Source organism: Protopterus annectens, chromosome 14.part0, assembly GCF_019279795.1.
Source record: "Protopterus annectens isolate FY-2018-M chromosome 14.part0, PAN1.0, whole genome shotgun sequence".
NCBI classification, from domain to species: domain Eukaryota; kingdom Metazoa; phylum Chordata; order Ceratodontiformes; family Protopteridae; genus Protopterus; species Protopterus annectens.
The window spans coordinates 1,101,621,113-1,101,633,609 of NC_056748.1; the positions used below are offsets into that span (position 1 = coordinate 1,101,621,113).

Here is a 12,497-nt window from a genome sequence, read left to right on the forward strand (position 1 = left end):
CATTTTTTCACATTCTTATTAAATCGCACTTGCAGCAGTAACACAGCTACGTGAACATAAATAGGAAAAAAGTGATATTTCTCATTGTTTTCACATTTTTTTAATAATTATCCACTCCAACATTGCATGAATTACTCCGTGTCATCTCTTATGCCTCACTCCTCCTTAACATTGTTTTGCATGTATTGTTCCCACAAATTCCATTTATTTCTATGTAATTTGCTTTTTCCCCTGTTCTAAAGATCGCACCTCCAGTTCTTTTATTTCCTTTACAGTATTCAGTACTTCAGTTACAGTTGGTTTAGATTTTGGTTTATATTTTCTAGTACTTGCTCTTTTGAAGGCTAATAGCACTAAACTTAGTAAAGCCTTACTTTATATAGGCTATTGTTATCCTGGCTCAAAACAATAATTTCTTTAGTTACAACCATTTGCACTACCAACATTTTTGACAAAAGACCGTAGAGTGTTTAAAATTTGTCAACTCATTATATGATCTCCCCCACCAAAAAATGTTCTCAGTTACCCATTTCCATTCGCACCTCCAGTATTTGTTGTCTACCTGAGGATGAATGCTGTGAAGTCTGCTTGGAATATAAAAATACCCATGCAAACGACTTCTTTACAAAAGCCCTAAACCTTCTGGATTTTATTGCATACTTGAAAGCGATATATATGTCCTCCCTTTGTTCCTGTGTAAATTGCCATTCCATTTTTTTCCCAATCTTTTCTATCCACTTCTAGACCGATTCTTAGTTATCGAGCAGTATTTTAGATGTCCTAATTATCTCTGTCTCTCTTTTTTTTTTTTTTTTTTTTTTTTTTTTAACAGCAACTTCTGTTCTAAACTTGAAAACGCTACCAGAGCTGGTCTTTCATTTAGCATTCCCCTATATCTTTGTCTGTATTCTGATATTAATCTTGTAACCTTACTATGTCATTTCTTATTCTTTACTCTTTGGGTATACTACAGAGAATAGCTGAATGTCTGGCCAGTATACTGAAGCCTTTACACCTCCCAGGTATCGTACATCGAGTGTGTGCCCTACATTCAAGGTGTGAGGTCAATATATGCTGCACAGATGCCTAATTCTCAGAACTACTTTGCCTCCAGTCCTAATGCGACATCTCAATTCAGTCTGTACATAGTTCACTGACTTGGTTCATCTACCATACTTTCTACAGATAAGTGTTCTGGTGGGGTTCCTTACTTTTTTCCTCCTAGTTTCATTTTCCTTTCTTGGATGACAAGAAAACAGAGTTGGAGGCAGATTCCCCATAAAGATAGACATGAGAAGTGCCTTTTTTGCTCATAGCGTAGTACCAACCTATGAACCTATCGGCCCTAGGGCCTGTACAAGCCTAGCCATAACAATTTCCTAGTTATTTCTTCCCACAGTATTTACTTCACTGGTCCCCTGTCTAGCAGGGTGACTGATGTGATCCCTGGGGTGAATTTTCTTTCTCCCATCCCATCATCAAGGTTCCTTTTGAAGAGGGCCAAAGAGGCACCCTGCTTGACATGTATGGGTAGTCTACTCCAGAGTCTGAGGAGTCTCTGGGTCAGGAGCTTCTCTCTCCAGCATGTTTTATTCATTGTGATGACAAAGTTTAGATCCCAAGAGTGTGTTTCTCTGAGGGATTGGGATTTATTTAAGTGGAGCATGTCCAACAGCTTTGGGTTTCACATGGTGTTGTATGTTAAGCAGAGATTGCCTCTGAGTAGATGATATGCGACAGAGTATAGGTGGAGTTTTTTTTAGACGTCAGCATAGGGCATCTGCTTTAGGCCTGTGATTCTTTTACTGAGGTATTTATGTGGACTTTCCAGTTGTTGCAGATGTCTTGAGAGGTATATAACCAAATGGGGCGTTGTTTTCTATAATGGGTCAAATGAGGGCTGAGTACAGTGGGACAATGACCTCCTTTTTTCTGGATGAAAAGCCCTTAGTGATGGTGTGCCACATAGAAGGATTTCCTGACTGTTGTGGCGATGTGGATATTGAAGGTGAGACCACTGTCCGCCTGTGTCCCTAAGTCTCATCACACTTTCGGTGTTTAGTGTACTGCCACCTATGTGGTAATTCACGTTTACACTGTTTTTTCCCCAAAGGGGATAACTATACATTTATTGGCATTGAGCTTGAGCCCATGGCTCTGGCACCAAGCATCTTTTTCTGTATGCCCCTTTTGTAGAATATCCACATCATTTGGGGATTCAGTAATGGCTCCCAGTTTACAGTCATCTGCGAACTTTGTTAGCCAGAGTCCCTTAGTGTTGACATGTACTTCAGAGAAGTAGATGCCAAACAAGAGCGGTCCCAGGACTGAACCCTGAGGTACTCCACTTGTCATTTGTCTGGAGCTGGATTTGGAGTCTGCTACTTTTGCAGTGTGGGTTCTGTCAGTAAGCCAGTTGGCAACCCATCAAGTGATTTAGGGATTAATGCCCAGCTTAGTAAGTTTATCTAGGATTCCAGAGTGGGGGATGGTGTCTAAGGCCTTGGTGAGGTCCCGATAGGCTGTGTGGACCACCTTACCCTTGGCCATGGATCTGGAGACTGATTCGAAGAAGTCAATCTGGTTCAGGAGCCAAGATCGGCCCTTCCCCAACCCAAACTGCGTGGGGTCCAGTGTTTGAAGGTTGCCAATGTCTTTGTTTATAAGTTCCATGATAATACGTTCCATGGCCTTGCAGATCAGGCTCGTCAGACTGATGGGGTGGTCGTTCCCGGGATCCAAGGTGGATCCACCCTTATGGAGTGGGGTAACTGTAGCTGTGCACCACTCATTGGGCACGAAGCCTGTGGTGAGGCTATGATTAAACATGACACTTAGGTGAGGTGCCAGTTAATTTTGTAGTTCATGTAGTACATAAGCCTGGGATATCATCTGGTCCCACGGATGCTGTATTCTTAGCTTTGGAGAGTGCGTTTTTTTACCTGTGTGGCCATTATTACCAGAATTTGGAAATCTTTCGGTATTGAGATGGGCCCTTTAATGGGTGAGAGGGGGGTGAAGTTTGCACTAAATCGATCTGCCAGGATATAGGCAATATCCATGGGATCAGTATATTTAATGCCATTCTGTTGTAGCTCAGAGCAGATCTGACCATTGCTGTTTAGATTCTTGACATAGCTATAGAATACCTTGTGGTTGTCTTTGGAATCTTGGCAATTTTATTTTTGTAACTAGCTTTGGAGGATTTTGAGGGATGTTCGCTTCTTACTGAGGCTGGTAATGGAGTTTTTTGCATCCTGGGATTTTCCTCTCTTCTGCAACAGTTTATTCCTTTTGTTGTAAAGTTTGTTTATGGCAAGGGACCACCAGATTGGCTTCCTTTTTTTGGAGGAGAGGGTCTTGGTTCTATTGGGGATGGCATGATTCATGCATGAGTGGATGTGCTCGTACAGTGCCTTAGTGTAGGATTCAGCAGTCGAACTTTCAGTTCCCGTCTGCATGGGTGTCATGAAGTTTGTCACTTCTAACTTGAGTAGCATGAAGTTGGCTTTGGAGAAGTTTTTTACGGAGGTTTCCTTACTGGGGGGTGGGATGTGGATGTCAAGGGTGATTAGCTTATGGTCAGACCTGACCGAGAGGGTGACCATAGGTATGGAGCATCGATTTCCGATGTTGGTAATGACGAGGTCTAGGATATTGGAGCCCCTGGTGGGACTAAGGATTAGTTGATCCAGGGCATTGGAATTTATGAATTCCAAGAACTGTTGGGCAAAGGTGTTGGTGCACGAGTAGTTTTCCCAGTTAGTGGCAGGGTAGTTGAAATCACCCAGTATTAGGGTGTTTGGTTGTATCTTAATATTTTCCAGTATGTTTAGAAAGGTGTAGTGAGAATCTTGGGGCATGGTGGGGGATCTGTAGCAAGCTAGAATTTAGATTGCAGTCTTACCTAGTGTTAGTTGCACCTGGAGAATTTCAGATGCGTTGTGTTGGACAATAAGCCTGGAGGTGTGAATATCCTTGGTGACACTCCTCCACCTTTAGTGTTTCGGTCCTGGTTTGGTTGCCGATAGCTGTGGTAAGAGTTGTAGCCTGGTCTTGCAGGGGTGCTCTTTGAAGCCTTGAACCAGGTCTCAGTTACTGCACAGATATCGATGTTCTCCATTTTTAGGAGTACCTCGAGAGAGTGCATTTTGAGGTTTAGACTTCTAGCACTGAGTAGCATTACCTACAGATTTTGCATGCTTGTACCTGTTACGGTGGTGGTTTTGTCCTTTGAACATTGCCTAAAAAGGCACTATAAAGGGTGGCAAGAGCCTTAGCCAGTAACCTGAATCCCAGGGGCAACAGGTGCAGACCATCTCTGTCAAAGCATTGTGGTATGTCGATCATGTCGTCCCAGGCAGACAGGTACTCCATGCTACACATGGCCAAACATCATGTGATTTGTCAGGTGTTTGTCCGTAAGACACCCCACAGTCATCTGTTGTTCCTGTGTATTTATTTAGAAAACTGACATAAGGAGCTTTTGACTAAGGGTACCATGGCTGAATCCACCCACCCTGCAGTTCATCTGCCACTTAAGAAAAAAAGGGTCATACTTATCTTGCTGCTGTCCGGGCTGCACTGGACATCTCCATAGGTTTGGATAAAGAACTTGAGGACCATCTAGTGCCAACATCTCTTCTGTCTGCTGTGACCCAATTAGAGACCAACACAGAGCTGTATATCCGTACAGCCTCTGAAGCTGTGCATACATCTGGTATAACTGTAGAGGGGGACCACATCTAATTATGTCTGAGGGGCCTATTGGAATTCTCCAAATATTAGTTAGGGAAAAGGCATCTGGCTCTCTCATAGAATCTAGGCAGGGATCTGTATCTCCAGATTTATTAAAGCAGATGTTCCCTTAAAAACTGGAAATGTGGCTAAGAATCCTCACAGCGTAGCAGGACTTTACTCAGGGGCTGTGCAATGCCCTTTGGCCCTGAAACCCTCACAAGGGTTGTCTGTCCCTCCTCTTGCCCCCTAGTCTTCAACCGTTCTAAAAAGCCTGGGTATTTTGATTCTTCTGGTGTAGACTCTTTAGCTTACTACTCCTAGATCCACTCTCCTCTCTTCTTGGGTCTGATGAAGATTCACTGTCCCCTAATTCTCCTTTCGAAGCATTATCTTTTGGGGATACAGTGGTCTGCATGATGGGACACTTTATAGAGTGACCGTTCCCGGGTTTCTGATGTTCAAAAAATATTATGAACTCTTGCAAATGGACTTGCATAGATTTTCTGCAGTCCTTACTCTTTTAGTTGCCCATTTCTGCAGTTCTCAGGCTCCTGACTCTCAAAACCTTGGCCCTGTAGAAGCCAGCAGGTTTTATAAAGTCCTTGAGAATCTCAAGTTTTTGTATAAAAGTCCTTCATTTGATCTTGCTGTTGATTTCATGTCCACAGACAAGCCATCCAAACTATTGTCCTTTTCTAAGCTTTAACCTTATGACAAGGATAGCTGTGTTCGGGCGAGGTATGGCAAGTGAGTGGATACTTCTGCTACTCTGGTCTTCGGGGTAATTAATTATGAGACCTACCTACATGATGAGGTATGTCCTAGCTCTTCTCTCAAAGCTTGGGGGGATTTTGGCTTGTATGCTGATTCTGACAGTAAGACTCTGCCCTTTTTCTTTCAATTTCTGCCTCTTGAGTGGTTTGCCATTCCCTTAAATGCAGTTATGATGCTGCTGATGCCTTTTCTAGGGTAACTGCATCTATTTCTGTGATGAGGATATTCTCATGGTGGCCCCTTCAAACCTTACCCGAGGACATTAAGGCCAAATTTTTAGATTTTCTTTTAGACAACCAACCTCTTTGGAACTGCTGCTGCAGAATCTTTTAAAACTATTCAGGATAAGTGTAAGGTTGTCCAGGGCATAAAACTAGTATTTGTTTCCCCTGTCCCCAAGAATTAACTGTCTAAATATTTTGTCTATAGGCAGCCTGCTAGGGGCAAGAGGGTTCCTGGATTAATTTTCCCATATATGCCCCCTCAGAGTTCTAAGGGTCAAAAACCTTTTCCTGATGCATCTGCCTCTGACATCAGCCTCCCCTGCCCCTTTCTCAGCCAGATTCCTCTGTCCTTTAGGCTGATTGGGCAACAGATGACCACAGATGCCTAGGTGTTCTCCATTTTCCAGAATGGTTATTTTATGGCTTGGAAGTCCCTTCCTCCATTATCTGGCCTTCTCCAGCTTCCTCCCTACCATCTCTCTCTCATTTTCCTTTGGTTCTGCAGGATCTGGTGGAACAGGGTACAATCCAACCTGTTCCCTTGTCTCAGCAGGGAATTTTTTTCCCCCAGAAAATTTCTGGTTCCCAGGAAGGGAGGGGTCATGGAGGCCCATTCAAGACCTGTCTTTTCTCAACACCTTTCTCAAGGTCCCTGCTTTCAGGATGTTGTCTCTTCAGATGCTTTCCCTATGCTTCCTCAAGTGTTTCTGGTATGCCTGTATTTGAAGGATAATAACCTTCACATTCCTATTCACCCACTCTTCAGAAAGTTTTTCTCTTTCTTCCTCCCATTATCAGTTATCTGCTGTGCCTTCTGGCTTTTTATAGCTCTAAGGACCTTTACAAAATGTCTGGCCCCAGTGGTAGCCTTCTGCAGATGTCAGGGAATTCAGATATTCCCCTTATTTGGATACATAATCTTTTAATTCAAGCCCCCTCTCAGCAGCTGTTGCTTCAGAATCTACACTTTGTTGCATTTCTTCTGCATAGTGTGCATTTCACTCTCCGTCTAAAAAGTCCATATTGACTCCCTCTCATGACCAAGTGTTCTTGTAATGCAGGATTCCGACCATTTCAGTGTTGGCTTCTCTTCAACCACCCAAGGTCCTGTCTGACTGCTCACTTCCAATCCCTTCTAACTTTTCCACCCTTTCCTGCATTTTCCTGGTTCCTTTTGTCAAAATTCCACATGAGGAAATTTCAGTGGTGTCTCGAGACTTGGCTGCAGCACTGCCACCCACTGGAGTATCTGGTTCCCCTCTTACCTTCTCAAGCTTGAGCTCCACTGGTGGACTCACTAGACTTCCTTGAATTGAGGTCTGCCTTTTCAGGTTCCTCTCCCAACTCAGGAACTGTACATGGATGTTTCCAGTTACGGTTGGGGAGCATTCTCCAACAACCTATAAGTCCAGGGTCTTTGGTCCCATCAACAGCTGGCAGACCATGTCAACTTTAAGGAGATGAGGGGTCTACTTCAAGCTCTCTGGGCATTTAGAGAATACCACAGTTATGCGGTACATCAACAAACAAGGGGGCACAAAATCCTACCTTCAGGCTTGGGATTTTGCAGTCTGCCATCACTATTGCAGTCTACATTTCTTCAGAGCCCAATCTGGTGACAGATTGAGCAGGTCCAGGACAAATTCTCACAAAATGGATGCTTCACAGGAAGTGTTCATTTTGCATTGGTGGAGTACTCCTCAGTAGATATTTTTGTCTCCCCTCTCAACAGACATCTTCCCTAGTTTTGTTTGAGTGCCAACTTCTCTGGCTTGGAAAGTGGATTCCATGTCTTTTTTTTTTTTTGGAAGGGACTGCTTCTTTATGGCTATCCCCCTCTTACTGTACTACCAAAGGTCTTGCGCAAGATCATGTGGGACACAACCACAATTTTGGTGACTCCTTTTTTGCCCATACACTAGTTCCCATTCTCTTTCATCTGGCCAGGGGTCATCATCACAAGTTACTTCACAGAATGGATATTCTTACACAAGTCCAGAGATCTCGCAGTTTCCTCATATGTCCACCCTTCTCTTTCCACTTTGTGTGATAGGGTTTTGATTCCTTTGAGGGTTGGGAGGGTGGCCAAATGGTTAAGGTGTTTGCCTTACAAACACAAGGTGCAGGGTTTGAGTCTCACAAGGGATAATTGGCTAGGCTTACAATGGCTCACAAGGGCAGTTAGCTTAGTACTAACCTATGAACCTTTTCAGCATTTGCAGGAGACCGGTAACTACTAGAAAATCCTGTGTGGCTTATATGGAAGAGATTTCTTTTGGCTATTTTCTTGGCATGCAGCTTTTATTTTCTTGCTCATTCTACCAGACAATGGCTTCTTAAGTGCTTTTTTCAAGGGTGTGGATAGTAGATCCATCTTGGAAGTTGCTACTTGGTTCAAACTTTTACCGAACATTACAAGTTGGTTGCCATTTCCAGAGCACGGCTGGATTTTGCCAGGGACATCCTTCATGGATTTCTGGAGGGCTCTTCTGTGCCTTGTGCCTTCCTCCTCCCATACTTTCCAGTAGCTTTTGTACTGTCTCAGGAGTAATGAATATTTTAACAGTGATAAGAAAGGACTTGGTACAATTGTGTAAGATCTTACCATAACAGTTGCAGTATTTTGTCCCTCCCGCCCCTTGTTATTTTGTTACTCTCCTTCTGGTCAAGGGGTCTTTTTTACATCCTGTACAGGTTGGTTTTCTCTGGGGCACTTCACTTTTGTGGATTAGGTGTGTACATCACATATGTACCTTATGCCTTGTATGTAGGACATGCATCTGGTGTATGATGTCTGGAAAGTTTAAAGGGTTTGGTATACTGGCCAGATGTTCAACTATCCTTAGCAGGATATCATAATAATAAAGAATATTGGACCAATGAAAAGTAGGACATCTACTGTAATAAGCTCTTGCACAACTGGGACTTCCAAGATGGTTGCAGATTGTGTAACAGCTTAATTCTGGCTTTCCCAGTATGAAAAACTTAGCAGCGAAAGCCACTGGACTTGTACTTCTGGATAAATTTCAGTAACCGGCTAATTAGTGCAGTACCTGGATGACAGGAAAATCCAGAGAGACCTGAAGGACGATCAAAAGGTGAGGAAAAACACGGACTGGGAAAGCTCCAGACATGACTTCCAGTAACCTAGAGGAACGTAGAAGACAGCTGCACATAGACCGACTTGAATGAAACACTGATCGAGTATATCAACTCAAACAATAAAAGCTGGAAAAAAATGGAAGAAGCTTTAAACAGATATTCAGATGTGGTGATAAAACTGCAAAAAACAGAGGCTGAAATTAAAAGTCTGGCTGAATATAAACTGCACAAGAAGAGATGTTTCAAAAATAATAGAATTAGAGGTTAGAGCACGTAGGGGAAAACCTGATATTTTCTGCTGTACCAGAGAAGCTGGAAGAAACTGTTAATTTTATGAAAGCACAAATAAACAACTAGACTGTTATTCCACAGCGGGAGTTGTTAATTGAAAGGGCACATTTTTTATTTATTTATTAAACGTTTGTTGACCGTGAAAGTCCAACTAGGGCAGAGCCTATTTTCAGTGGAGGTCTAGGGAGAAATGCTTCAGATGCATGTCTTTAGAATGTGGGAGGAAACCAGAGTACCCAGACTCAGGGAAGACTCCACACAGAAGGCACCCCAGCCGAGAATCAAACCGAAGAACCTCTTGCTGTGAGGTGACCACGTTAACCGCTGTACCACTGCGCTGCTACATCATCTGTATGCTCCAAACCTGGTTATGAGAAAGCAGCCCAGACCTTTAATAGTAAAGATGCAATCTTAACAGCAGAAGGAGTTGTTTCTGACAAAACTGTGGCAGAAGGACAAAGTACAAAAAGTGGGAGACAGCAGAGTGTTTGTGTTCACAGTCAAAAACGTTTAATAAATAAATAAAAAATGTGCCCTTTTGCCTGGCGTACAATAAGTAAATTTATTCCACTATTCAGGGAATGTCCACATGCAAAGTGGAAAGAGACGATGAAACTGGGGACATCAAGTAACGGGGAAAGACTGGTATTTTTGATGCAGACCTTAAGGAGAACGATAATCATAGAGTAATCTGATGATGATGATCTTCATTCCTTACTGATAAGTCTTGGTTCTGTCCTCTGAACGGAGTCAGCCGTTATAACAAGCTCGCGCCAGGCAAAAAACTCTCGAGCTAAGCTTTTACCCATAGAGCCCATCTCCATATTACCTCTGATTTCATTTGCCATGTACGAAACAAGATGTCAGGCCAGCTCTCAGCTAAGCTAAGTCAGTTAAGAATTTTTTGGTACTATTTTAAATTGTTTATTGCCTTTCTTAAGACCTTTTTTCTGTGTTTAATTGCATAACCTGGTGTATCTGCGTGTCTCTCCCTTTTTTCCCTGCCTTTTGTGTCACGTTGTACCATTGCTGGTACAGGCCTTTCCCCTTAACCCTTGGGTATTTCTCTCACCATTGTTGGTAATCCATTTTTCTTTCTTCTCCTATTTAAAAAAAAAATATATATATATATATATATATATATATATATATATACATATGTATATATGTATATATATATATGTATATATGTATATATATATATATATATATATATATATATATATATACATATATATATATATATATATATATATATATATATATATATATATATACACACATGTAGATTTCCTGTCTGTCCTGCTGTCTTTTGACTTTGATACGGGCTTCAAATGCTGTAATCAGTGTGATAGAAAAATGCCCAATGTGGATATTCATACAGCCTTTGTGTATTGTCTAGGGGTACCTCACCTTTCTGTTGAAACCCCCTTGTGAGATTTGCAAAGGCTTCAGCTCCCGTGCGTTAGCGGAGCACAAGAACAAGTTGATGTTGAAAGGTTTACTGAAATCTTCTTTTGGGGAGGCTATCTTTGAGTCAGATGGCTCCGCCCTCCTAAGAGAGAACATAAAAAGAGGAGCAAATCCTAACCCTCCTCTCCACTGAAACTAAGCAATCAGAACTGAGACAAAAAGTTCCTAAATTGGCAATATCCTCTGCTCCAGGGTCTAAACCTTCAACCTTAGCACCAACTTCAGTTCCAAGACAGCCAGCTTCGGTGCAGTCGTCTTCTTTGGCACCTATGCCTGCACTGACAATGACAGCTCTGACAATTTCTACTGCAATGGCACCGACCCTCGTTTTGGCAGCAAAAATAGTTGTTCCAGATCCGGTCACTTCCTACCTCCCTGTACTTCATGTTGGTCTTTCGACCTCTGTGCCGAAAGGTGAAATCACTCCCCAGGCCAGATATTCCCCCCTTGGTGGACCCATTTGTTGACCAGCAATACAACCCCTTTTTAGAGCACCATACTTCACCTTTGTGGATGTCCACCCGCTCTTCCAAGAGTCTTTCAGAACTTGACGTAGTGAGGCTCGTGGATCAGCTCTTGGAGGCCAGAGGAATATTCGTTCCATCCAAGTCCTCCCTCCCATCCATAGCTGAGGGATCTTCCCCAAGGACTGCACAATATTTTCCTCCTTTGACCTCCTTGCAGGTTTCGGAGCATTCTTCACCGACGCCAACCCCAGTTCCAGCTTCATCGGTACCGGTGGTAGATCTTTCTTATAGCTAGGGAGTGGGATAGAATTAAAGTGGAGTGTAAAAATAGGGTGGAAACAAAAAGTATATATGGTTAAGAAATGTACATTATTTAGAGGGACTGTATTGCAAAATAGGGGGACTCTAACAGAAGAGGAGCAAGTACAGAGTGCCAAACAGAAAATAAGGGATTACCTCAATTAATATGCATGAAAAGTTCGCTTTTAAGCAACTGTTTTTTGATAACTCTAACACACAAACTTTTAGCACAATAGCTCAGGCAGTAGAAAGAAAAGGGTGTCGCCAAGTTTAGGGAGACTATAACAAGGAAGAGACAGCAAGAGATCCTGTAGAATTATTAGACATATTTCGGAAATTCTTTGAAAGTCTGTATAAAGCAAAGAAATACAGAAATCAAGAAAAGGTACAAATGGGAATATTTATGGAATAATTAAATATGCCAAAGTTAGAGGTAGATGAGGCTCAATTGCTAACAAGATAAGAGGACTGAGATAAAAATAGTGCTGCATAACCAATCTACGGGGAAGTCCCCACGGATAGATGGCAATCAGGTGGAAGTTTAAAAGCTGGGAAGGGAAAAAAAATGATAAAGATCTGGAAGGTTTTGTTTAACAGTATTTTACCAGCAGGAGAAGTGGTAGCTCTAATAACTAAAAGAGGGTAAAGATTCATCAGATCCAGCTTCATACAGGCACATTTCAATACTAAACCATTATTATAAAGCGTTTGTAAAGGCTAAACGAATGGCAAGGTGATGCCAGAATTGATTGATATGGATCAATGTTGTTTTCTGGAGGGGAGGCAAACATTTGGCATTAACAGAACTGTTGATGATCCAGAGGAAAGCAGAGTAAGAAAATACCACTGATGTTGGTGGGTCTTGATGCCGAGAATGCATTTGAGTGAGTAAGCTGGGACTTTATGAGCAGAGCAATGGAGGCATTTGCATTCCCTGATAGAATTATAAGGTTGACTAGGAGGATATATGAGGGATCAGAGGTGAAACTTAAAGCGAGTTCCTCTCTGATAATTTCTGCTTGAGCAGAGGAACCAGGCAGGGGTGTCATCTTTCCCCTTTGTTGCATTATGTTTAGAAGCATTGGCAAAGAAAATAAGGGACTCAGAAATTCAAGGATATAATTGG

At 42.3% G+C, this 12,497-nt stretch overlaps 1 protein-coding gene across 1 annotated transcript in view; it reads left to right on the forward strand.

The window, feature by feature from the left end:
• POLR3A (RNA polymerase III subunit A) overlaps positions 1-12,497 on the forward strand; it is a 1,593,947-nt gene that overhangs the window by 1,335,695 nt on the left and 245,755 nt on the right. The gene's annotated exons all lie outside the window — the stretch shown is intronic.